Source organism: Pieris napi, chromosome 17 (genome assembly GCF_905475465.1).
Source record: "Pieris napi chromosome 17, ilPieNapi1.2, whole genome shotgun sequence".
Taxonomy (NCBI): Eukaryota; Metazoa; Arthropoda; class Insecta; order Lepidoptera; family Pieridae; genus Pieris; species Pieris napi.
The window spans coordinates 8,185,887-8,196,868 of NC_062250.1; the positions used below are offsets into that span (position 1 = coordinate 8,185,887).

Genomic DNA, 10,982 nt, shown 5'->3' on the forward strand with positions numbered 1-10,982 from the left:
AACCCTAGTCTCACAACGACCGTGCGCTAGAAAAGCCCATAAAGGCCAAGCTACTCTCTCCAAAACAGTTGAAGCTGAGCTGTCTCTACAGGCAGTGAGATTCCATAAAAAAACGATACCGCTATTGGAAATTATAGAACGTGGATGCCGGTGAAGTCACACAATTTATATTTTTCTTCCATATCCCTCTCATAATGGAATCGTAAAGGGGTTGGAAAGAAATAATATTACTCGCTGCGTCGTTTGCATGACAATGTCTTTAACGAGTTCATTAGTCAACGTATTACAATACGCAATTAGTCCCTCACTCGTATACTCGTTGTTACTCTTTTATATAGCGTTTATAAGTACAAAGGTAATAACTATAATAAAGGAAATTTATATTCTAAATATATCTCAGAAATTATGAATTTACATGACTATACTAATTGAATTGTTTTTGTACATAGCGTATGTATAGCGAGGTTTTTTACGCCATTGACTTCCAATTTTATTTACACAAATTACTACTAAATAATCTATATATAAATAAAAATGAATCCCGCGATGTTCGCGCAAAACTCGAAGACGGCTAAATCTTTTCGAGTATTTTTTTATTCCTTGAACTCTGAGGAATATTTAGAATAATTGGAAAAGATAATAATAATAATAAATAGTTTTATTTAGTATTTAGATTTTTCGGAAAAGCGAACAGTGTCTATGGGGTAGCACAGCAAAATTATCCATCTTGGCTACTAAAAAGGTAGGTTAAGTTCAAAAATATTAAGGCGAAACGAAGTTCGCAGGGGCAGCTAGTTTACAATATAATTGGTGTAACAATAATATGAACAGCGTGCATTATTCAAATCAAATCATTTGAACGTCACCCATATGTGTGATTATAAAGTATAAAACATTTGATAGTTTATACGATCAAATTGCGTTTTATTAGAAATTTGCAATCATTTCATAAATAAAATTAAAGCGTGTATAATCTAAATATCTTTACAATGTGAATTTGAACGAACTTGCTCGCCAACTCACCATAAAACAGTATGTGAGTCGACTAAAACGTCACCATATTCTAGAGCTAGAAGACCGGCAGTAGCTCAAGGCAGTAGATGAGCAAATGCAATCAATGATACATGTAATATAAGTGATACATGTAGTATCTTATGTTACATAATAAACATATTTAATGAGAAGTCACTCCACATGACAACAACACAGCACTCGCTAGCCTTAGGGATGAAAAAAAAAACAAAATATTGGTATAGGTAATTGTAGGTGCCCATTTGCTTCAGTATCACTTAACATCTCGTTAGCCAGTTGATTTAAAAAAAAGTTGGTAATACCGTCCAAATATACGGTCAGGTAACCGCCTGGTTTTTCCAATATAGCTCTTTTTTCTATTCTATATTTTTTTAAGTATAGTAAATAATCGTTATATATCCTATGCAATAGACAAAATTCCCTGCAGGTTTTATGCTGATTTTGAATCTTAGATAAGAACTGGTAGACCGACTTTATCTGTGGGTTACGGCATGAAGCTATCAGGACTTAATGACGAAAGATAGGGTCTGTTAACGACACCGGTCGGTGTAAATTTTAGATTAACCTATATATATATTTATATAGATTTATTTTTATTGTATTTACGATATTTAATACGTCAGTTAATTAATCATACACTTGAGGTACAACTCTGCGTGGGTTATCGTTCTTTTTTTTTAGAATACTCACCTGATGATAAGTGATACCGCCATGATGTATCCATACTGCCAGAAGGCTCGCAAGTGCTCTTTTCTTAAAGGTGATGTGGTCTGCACATGTTTTATCACCAATTAGGTGATGCTTCTAAACATACGTAAATTGTTGGGTCTAAAACATGCCATGGTTTTCTCACGATGAAAGTATTCCTTTTACGTAGAAGAAAGTATAAGAGCTTATAAAATGATGTAGAATTCATATATTTTACGATCAGACAAAAAAGATATAAGCGATCCGCGATTCAATCTAGATATTTTGGTAATTTATTGGAACACCTTTTGTACCTGTATGAGTAATTAAAACACTTGGATGTGACGATGCGAAACGGTTGAAATTGGGTCAATTTCCGTTTATCACGACTCCATCCCCTATAACCAATTTTTATGAATTCTTAAATATAATCTAAACAACATAACATATACTTAATAACATACGGACTATAGTACATATATATATATTTTTTTGGTTATTTGATTTAACAATATAACTACATCATATTAATGTATTTTGCCCTGTTATTAATTAAAACAAAAAAAATATAATAATTATTAAAATATCTGCCTCTTTCAACACTTCGTAAATACAAAGATAGAAAAAAACAAATCATTTCGTTAGTTAAAACAATGTTATAATATTTAAAATAATGTAGAGATAAAAATGTTAGAACAATTTATAGTTTGTTATGGATGAAATGGAAACACATTTTTAACTTATACCCTTATATGTAAAAGATAACTCCTGATGATCTGAGATCCTGATACCTATGAATTTTAATGCACATGAACTTAAAACGAATAAACACATTTTTTTGTTTTATTTATGATACAGTTGTTTAATAATAGCATTAATATAACAAAACCATTTCTGTCACAAGCTAACAGCAATATCGGAAAAAGTTACGGAATGATATTTCTATTAGAACCGAGAAATATGTCGCTTGCAGGAATGTCTGCGCTTCGTTTAATCTAGTAAATCCTTACAGCTTACTTTAACTTATTACTCTGTGGAGTTGTAGGTTTCCACTCTATCCCTATACTAGGATTCACATAAAAGGTCCACGCCATATTGTATTCTATTTTTAAAACGTGATGCTCTAATAAAACGTGGACTTTATGGTGATTACTATGGTTACAATTTATGCATGGGACAACATCGTAACCATGGTAACGAGACATAGGTTAGTATAATGAAACCTATTCCTGCTTATGGCTTAAATAGCTGTTTTGTCGTTGTCTTCGCGTCACTTTAAATAAGAAGCTCTGTATGAGAGCTTACTTTCTAATTATCATAAATATTTTTAAGAGGATTAATACTAAAAAACATTTGTAAACTGTCTTGGGTGAAGGCCCGAATTCGATCTCTATGTACATGAAATTCACCCAGTCCTAAGTAAATATGCCATATATAATAAATATGTAGGCGTATGTTAGTTTAGTCTCGCAACAACATGCATATTGAACAAGCTACTGGCCAGCTAGACCCGACTCGAGGCCAATTAAAAATCTTGTTTTTTGTACAATCTACATGCCTAAAACGCCTTGTTATTAGTAAATAAATATAATTATTTCAATATTGCCGCATCATTGATCTAGGCGCTTCACAATTATGGTAATGAAGGGGGCAAATCAGCTTACGGGTCAGCAATAAAAGGCACTTACTGCAAGCCATGGAAAAGTTACCGGCATTTGAAAATTTTAAGAACCAACATTGGTTGTTTAAGTTCACATATATTTAAATCTTTTACAGATAATCAATCGAGTGGTACAGGAACATTACAAAAACATAGTGAGGAGAAATAGAGAACGAGAATGGGCGAAATTTTAGAATGATTATGTTAAATGGTATGGCTACAGTATCAAGTTTCTATTGAAACTGATCTACGAGGTAGATATTATTATAATGCAAGTGTGTGCGCATATCTACGCTCTTATTGTCCGCGAAGTATGTGTCTCCCACACACATGAATACCAACATTATATTGCGCTTATCAGAGATATAAAAAACCAGTGACGACCTTTAGGTCTGGGACTCATATCTGTTTCGTTAGAATTGTGTCATTTTCATCGCACACACTCACTCGGTGTTAAATGCGTGCAAAGAAAAATCCATTGACGCACAGCCGTGATTAGAACACACGACCTCAGTTTTAGAGGCGCACCTTCGAGCTACTAGACCAAACTCGTCAACAGTTTAAAAATAGTAGTCCCTTGACGTTCTTTTAAACGACTAAACAAATGAGGCATTTAATTCCAGTAGTGGAACCTGATGAGCACAAAAAACATTACCGGCAGAGCGTTCAAATATTACGTTACACAATTTTTGGAGATTATTGACCCCCCTCCCCCATATAACTCCCGTAACGTTTTTCAGTACCCAAGTACAGTACTGTACCCAAGTATAGTAAAACGTTTCGTGACCACCTAGTGACTCTTCAGTTACTATTATGTGGTGTAAGTCGAAAATAATATTAACAATAACATGTAATTCAATCCCCGCCCCGCATCGTAACGTTTTACAAAATGACCCCCCTCCTCCCAAAATTCGTAACGTAATACTTGAACGCTCCCTTACCTTGTAATGAGTAGATACCTACATGCTTTTGTAAATGTATGAAAGAGTTAAATATGAATAATTCATCTTCCGTGCAAAGTTTTGTGAGCTTTGGCGAGCTCGAACAGGTTCTAGTTTCCGAGGAAATTGTGCTTGAAAAATTAAGTTTTAATACCACTTTCTTTTGCTTAGAACCTTTTGAATCCTTTGCTTGTGTACTGTTATTAACCTACATAATTTAAATGCCTTATATGAAGGGGTTTTTTAATTAGTAAAAGGAATTTAATATTGCATTACGCTAGGCGAAAACTAGTGGGCAATCTACAAAGAACTATTTTGACTAACTATTCGTATAGAATCTTTATTTCTGTTAAAAATAAGTGCACAGAAACATTTGTTTACAAATAAAATCTCTTTGCATCGACTATTAACAATTATACAACACAAAAATAAAAAAATATATTATTTATAATACATAGAAACAACAATGAATGATAAATAGAAGTAATTTAACAAATGTCACACAAATTTTATTTTATGAGAAACACGATTTTCTATAGAAACACGTTCCTCGTCGTACTCTGTAAAATGTTTCAATGTCAATGTTAGTAATGTAATGGCACTACTAATGATGTCATTAGTTGATAGGGAGTCCTACATCGAAAACCAAGTTTAACAGTAGGTTCCAATCTTGGGACTACGAGGCAAAAAAGTAAAATATGAATCGCTTTTGAAAGAATCGTTAAACAATGCCTTGATAGAAGTGAAGTATAACTAACTAATTTGTCTAAACACTACAATAACCAATGAGGTAGAGTCTAGCTAATGAAAGAAGATAATTGAATTATTTGAAAACTTTCGGATGGCAACACAGAATGTCATTGAATTTCTTAGGTTTGTAGGATTTATTGTCTTGATACTTCATGCAATTACTAATTTTTATTACTTATATATTTTTATTCCAATAGTTAACAGGTATCATAAACTAAACTTTGTTTTATAATAGTTTTAGTTTTCCATGCAATGTATTACTAGGCACTAGTCTAGTATTTAATTTCATAGAAATACAGTTACTATCAATGTATAAAATAATAAAATAAAATCAGGTATCAAGTAAGTTTAATTCACAAAATATATATCAAACATTTAGGGATACCATACTAATTTTTTTTGAATTTGCCGCGCTTTTTCGTTATCTTCTTACATTATCTAGACTCTACAGACAATCAAAAACCTGAAACTTATTATTGTAAACATCTAAACAATTTCAAGTGTCATGTGTCATCTGCCAAAAATTCCAGTTACCGCTAAGCGCGACACAACTTTGAGTTAATCAGAGTAATAGAACTCGCTGTTACCTATTCCTTACAGTTTTACTAGTTTAATGAGACATTTACTAAATGTAAACGATTTCTCACAAAGTGTTGAAGAGAACTAAAAAAATATTTTAACGGAAATAGGAATAACATGCGAAAGTCGTATTTAGTTCACGGTTCGTTTTAAATTGCAGTAACAACATGCAACGTAAATTATGATAGAAAAAGTTCATTTTATTTTAACGAGATTTTTCTAATACTTTCAAACGACTAAAGGTTTTCTTTAACGCTTAAAAATCATAATATTTATTCCTGTAAGTTTTGTATAAAAATTAACGTCAGTAAAAATGTTTCTTAAATTTCATTTACTGCCAGTTTTGAAATCAAGGTTGTAGAACGGACTAAAAGAACTGGCAAGAAGCTTCGCCACTACCTTAATTGCCAAGTTTAAGTATTAAAGAATGCTTGTAACCACTTCACCTTGTGACATAGAATTATGATTTAACTAATAAAAAATAAGCTCCGTAACATTAAAATAAATATAATATTAATAAAGATAACATTTTAAAAATAACTGACCCTGAATTATATAGCTCAGAGTTTTTCGTTGTAGGGAAAGTAGAAAATGAATTATAAACAAACAAAATAAAATTGAATAAAGCTCTGTAATAAGCGTGACTTGATAAAAATTGAAAAAACTGTGAAGAATAAGTCGTATAAAATAAAATAAAAATTGTGATCACATTAATCTATTATTATTAAGTTTATACCTAATCATTTATTTCAGTTTTTTAATGATTATTTTTATTTTTATTACAATGAGATAGAAAGAATGAAAAACATTTATTCAGCCACATCACATAAAATTAAACTCTATTTTTAAGTTACAAACACATACACATATGTCAGTTACAATATTAAAACTCATAAAAATAAATCAAAACTTATATTATAAAAGTTGGAAATGATTAACCAGCATTATCAAATGAGGAAAAAGTAAAAAAAAATGAACAAAAACTAGGCACCACCGAGATTCGAACTCGGGATCTCCTGTTTACTAGACAGGCGCTTTAACCAACTAAGCCATGGCGCCGATGATCAGTGACTTGAAATTTAAGTACAGACTCTGACTTGTAGCTCATTGAAAGATTTCGTAGAACATATTATATTAACATAATTATATCCACAAATCTTATTTCTTCTATATTATAAGGTTAAAAATATATTTGTATTAATTTAAATAAAACGTGTTTACCAAGTATTTTCTACACTGCCTAATCGAAGGAGCTTTCAACTTAAATTTAAAAAAATATAATTTTGTATTTTATAATCAATGTATCTACTACTTATCATTTATTGCCAATATTTGCTATTGGTTAATAAGTATTATCTCTAACAGTTTATTATTTAGATAAATTCATAAAACTTTAATCTTTATCGTACTCTTCAACAGACAGTAAAACGTTATTACAATAAAAAACGTATTTTAGTTCGACAATAAATGCGACTACATGTTTAATAACTGTAATAAGATTACAAATGTAGAAATATTATAATGTATCAATTTGCCACTAAAAAGTGAAGATGGTTTTTTTTATATCTTAGGAAAAAATAAGCAAAACATGAAATTTGAGTTAGATTTGTTTAAAATATAAACTGCGCCTCTAAAATCATAGTATACATTTCATAGCGGATCTATCCAGGAACAGGACTAACCTTAAATGGGCACATAATATGATTCGCTGCATTACATTTGAATTACAATTACGAATACATAGATTAATGCACCTTTTTTATTGTCTTTTGAGTAAACTGACAAAAGTTCTACTATTTGTTAGTGCCTATAGTAATTATTTAATTTTTTCATAAATCTTTAGCTTTTTTTCCTAATTAATATCTTATGTTTTCTTTTTATTTGTTTGTTAAGATACATTTATAAGAATAATATTATTCAAAAACCAGACTGAAAAATTTCTTCAATTGTCTTGGCACATAAAGAATTTTCGAAAAGAATATCTCGAACACCGTAGACATATTTTATAACATATTTTTTCTGAACCGCCACAGCGTCCTCTAGCCGCAGGTATTATATATTAATTCATTTCGCCAGACCTTATAAAAAATCAGTGACAATAAATAATATTTATTAATAGAGGTAATAAATTAGTGACTAAACTACACAAATCGAAATCCTATTGAAAGTTTGTAGTGAATCCATTAGACCCTAACTTTATCTAGTGTTGTTTCCCACGGTGTCCCGACGCCCGGATAACTAATTAATTAGCATTGTTTAGGAGGCAATTTCAAGCTGATAAATTTATTCTATACAGAACTTTCGCTAATAAAATTGTACGGTATTACATGGTCCAATTTTAATAAAATTATAAATATAAAAGCGATTTTATTACACTATTTACATAACTTCACGTTTTGAGTGTCGCTCTCAAAACTTCGTAAATAATTACTGCGCGAAAATAAATAAAATAAAATGTAAGACTTTTTATTTTCCTCCGACAATTGAAGTACAAAAATACAAAAAACTTAACAAAGATTCTCGTTGCTACATGATTAAGCGGTGTTGGCTAATGGTCCTTATGTGCGCATTAAGCACTCGCTCGTACGGTGAATAAAAACAAATGAGGAAACCGGCATGGCTTAGACCAGAAAAGTCGACGGCGTGTGTCAAAACAAATGATCACGAAACAGATACATGAAGCCCAGACCTAAAAGGTTGTAGCGCCACTATTTATTTTTTATTGAACGTACGTTCTTTGACACTATAAGTTACACTTTTAGTCAGAACATATTATTAAAGCTATAAATTAATACACCTATAGGGTTAGGCCGGCACGGAATGAGAGTCTAATGGCCATAGACAAAATTAAACTAATAATAACGTGCCCGTGACTACAGACTATATTTTAGAAATACACAGAGTGGATAATAAAGTTAAACCGTGAACTATTTCCATGTTAATGATTTGAAAAGTATGAATATCGCAAAATTTTGGCTCCACAGACCTGATCCACATATGAATTGTTGGAGCCGTGCCAATCCAGCCTGCTAGTTTGAAATTATTTTTAAATGAGAAACGTGGCACTAAAATTGTTTTGCACTATGGTCTCTGTAGAGTATACAGACAATAATTAAATTAGTTTACACAGATTATTACGCTACAATAATTATTTACCGCCTTTCTTGACCAAAAAATCTTGCTAAAATACAATGAATGCAACTTAAGCTGCGAACGGAAGCTATGTATTATTATTGCTACTTACTAACGCATTTAAACAAGCTACACACATCGTATATTTGATTTTACCGCATCATGAACGGTGTTAGTACGCAGGTGATAAATTACATGTCATATCATACACGTGACTCGAAAAAGGGCAAATTGATTACCAACATGAAAGAATATGCTTTCAAATTAACTGCCGACTAGGAATTTGGGTTTAACGATTTTTTAATTCACTTAAATATATACAAAAAAAATTTGAATAATAAACGAAAAAGCTTCGATGGAAATAATTATTATAGTTGACATTCAATACGTTGTATACATGGCATACATGATTAATATAAACGAATACAATTAGAATTATTGTTAAATAGCGGTGTTGAGTGTCCCATTGTGCGACTATTAATACGTAATGTCTGCCTGTGCTGTATTAATAATGTTTCTTAATAGGGAAATACGGCTCTTGATTATTTTATTTACATATTTATTCACAAATAATACATACACTATCCTTACGTAAGTCAATACGATAATGTCGTAAAAAATTAAAATATAATAAAATACATAGATAATATCGCTAAAATACACAATATCGCTAGTGTAAACACACTCTGCGAAGTTATAAAGATGTCGATAGTGTCGGAGACAGTATTCAGTAGGCGCAACGTCTTTGGTAACGGGGATCAGCCCTGCGATTCTGTAACTCACTTTTCGAACTCACACAGCGGCTTTCGCATCGGTGGTCTCTCTCAAATCAGTCGTGAAGCAGTCATTTTATGATTTGGCATTCTGATAAGGTGGGAGCTTGTAGTTTGTTGACAGCGCACAGTTGAACAAACTGAGTTGCCTTTTGTTTCTCAATATTAGTGATGTGGGTGGATTTTATGAGTATTTGTGGCAATATAATATTATTTATTTATCTTACTTTGTATATTTTGAGATTTTTTTTCAGGCATTAGTTTTTTCTTACGGTAACAATCACATTTAATTTTACAAAGGATTATGCTGTGTCCGTGATAAGTATTCTATTATCATTATCTTCTTCAGGTGCTACTTTATTGCTAAAGGTTGGATGTTAACAACTTGAATAATTGTCGAGTATCTTGCGCAAGTCCAAACAGTTTCTAATGTGATGCCGGTCCACTCCCGTACGTTCCGCAGCCACAACTTCTTCCTCCTTGAGCAGCTTCATGAGCTACAACAAGACGTATCGAAGATGACGCAGAACTGTCTGAGATATAAGAGCATCTCTGCAGTCTGCATAAAAGTTCGTGTCGTTCCGATTCGTTGTAGGACTCTTTCATTCGTCGCTCTTTGGATCCAACACCACATCTCAAAAGCTTCATGGTGCTACTGGCGTAGTACTTATTTCAGTTTATTAAAATAACCCCGGACCTATTAACCGGATCGTATTAATATTAACGTTTACACTGAGATCGACTTTAAAATTGCTTTAGAACTAGACTTCTTCACATTATTAACGATAGCTCTTTAAATATACTTGTCACTATATTAAAATGTGAAAGATTTATTTTATACAATATTCGGATACAATACATAACTCATATGTACAAATTCTTTACAAAATATTCGACATAACTACACAATGACACCCCAAGATGTCCCTTACACAAAAGCTTCGTTGACCCCTGACGGGTCTACCTTCTTAGAAGGGATCGATTAGGGCACAAGGTAAAGGGGAAATTGAAAAGATCCAATAGTAAAGGGTATGTAAATATCATTTAATAATAATGCTTCTGTATTTCTAATAGACTACGAAAAGTAAATTTTCCTTCGCATAACCTTAGCCCAAAGATGTAGAAAATTACGTGGCCTGCGGTTCATTGTGTTTACTTAAATTGGTTATGCTTAAACATGGTAACGTTAAATCTAAATTGTTTCGCTGACAATTAGACCACAAGCCCATGAACAAAAAATACCTGTGAAATGACCCAACCTGAATTACGCTTAGAAGGCTGTTACTATATCTGAAAATAGCTCTGAGCACTATGCCGTCATTTCTGAGCGGTACATGTGAGTACGTGAGTGAATGGACTTTCTCAGGTACAATGGGGGAATTTCGACTAATTATTAATGTACGGCTTTGTTATAAGTGTATAGATGAT

The 10,982-nt window shown here is 31.9% G+C and overlaps 1 non-coding gene across 1 annotated transcript; it reads right to left on the bottom strand.

Moving 5' to 3' along the window:
- Nucleotides 1–6,634: 6,634 nt before the first annotated feature.
- On the bottom strand, nucleotides 6,635–6,708 carry Trnat-agu. The gene has a single exon. It is a non-coding gene; the product is annotated as a tRNA-Thr (tRNA).
- Nucleotides 6,709–10,982: the final 4,274 nt, after the last annotated feature.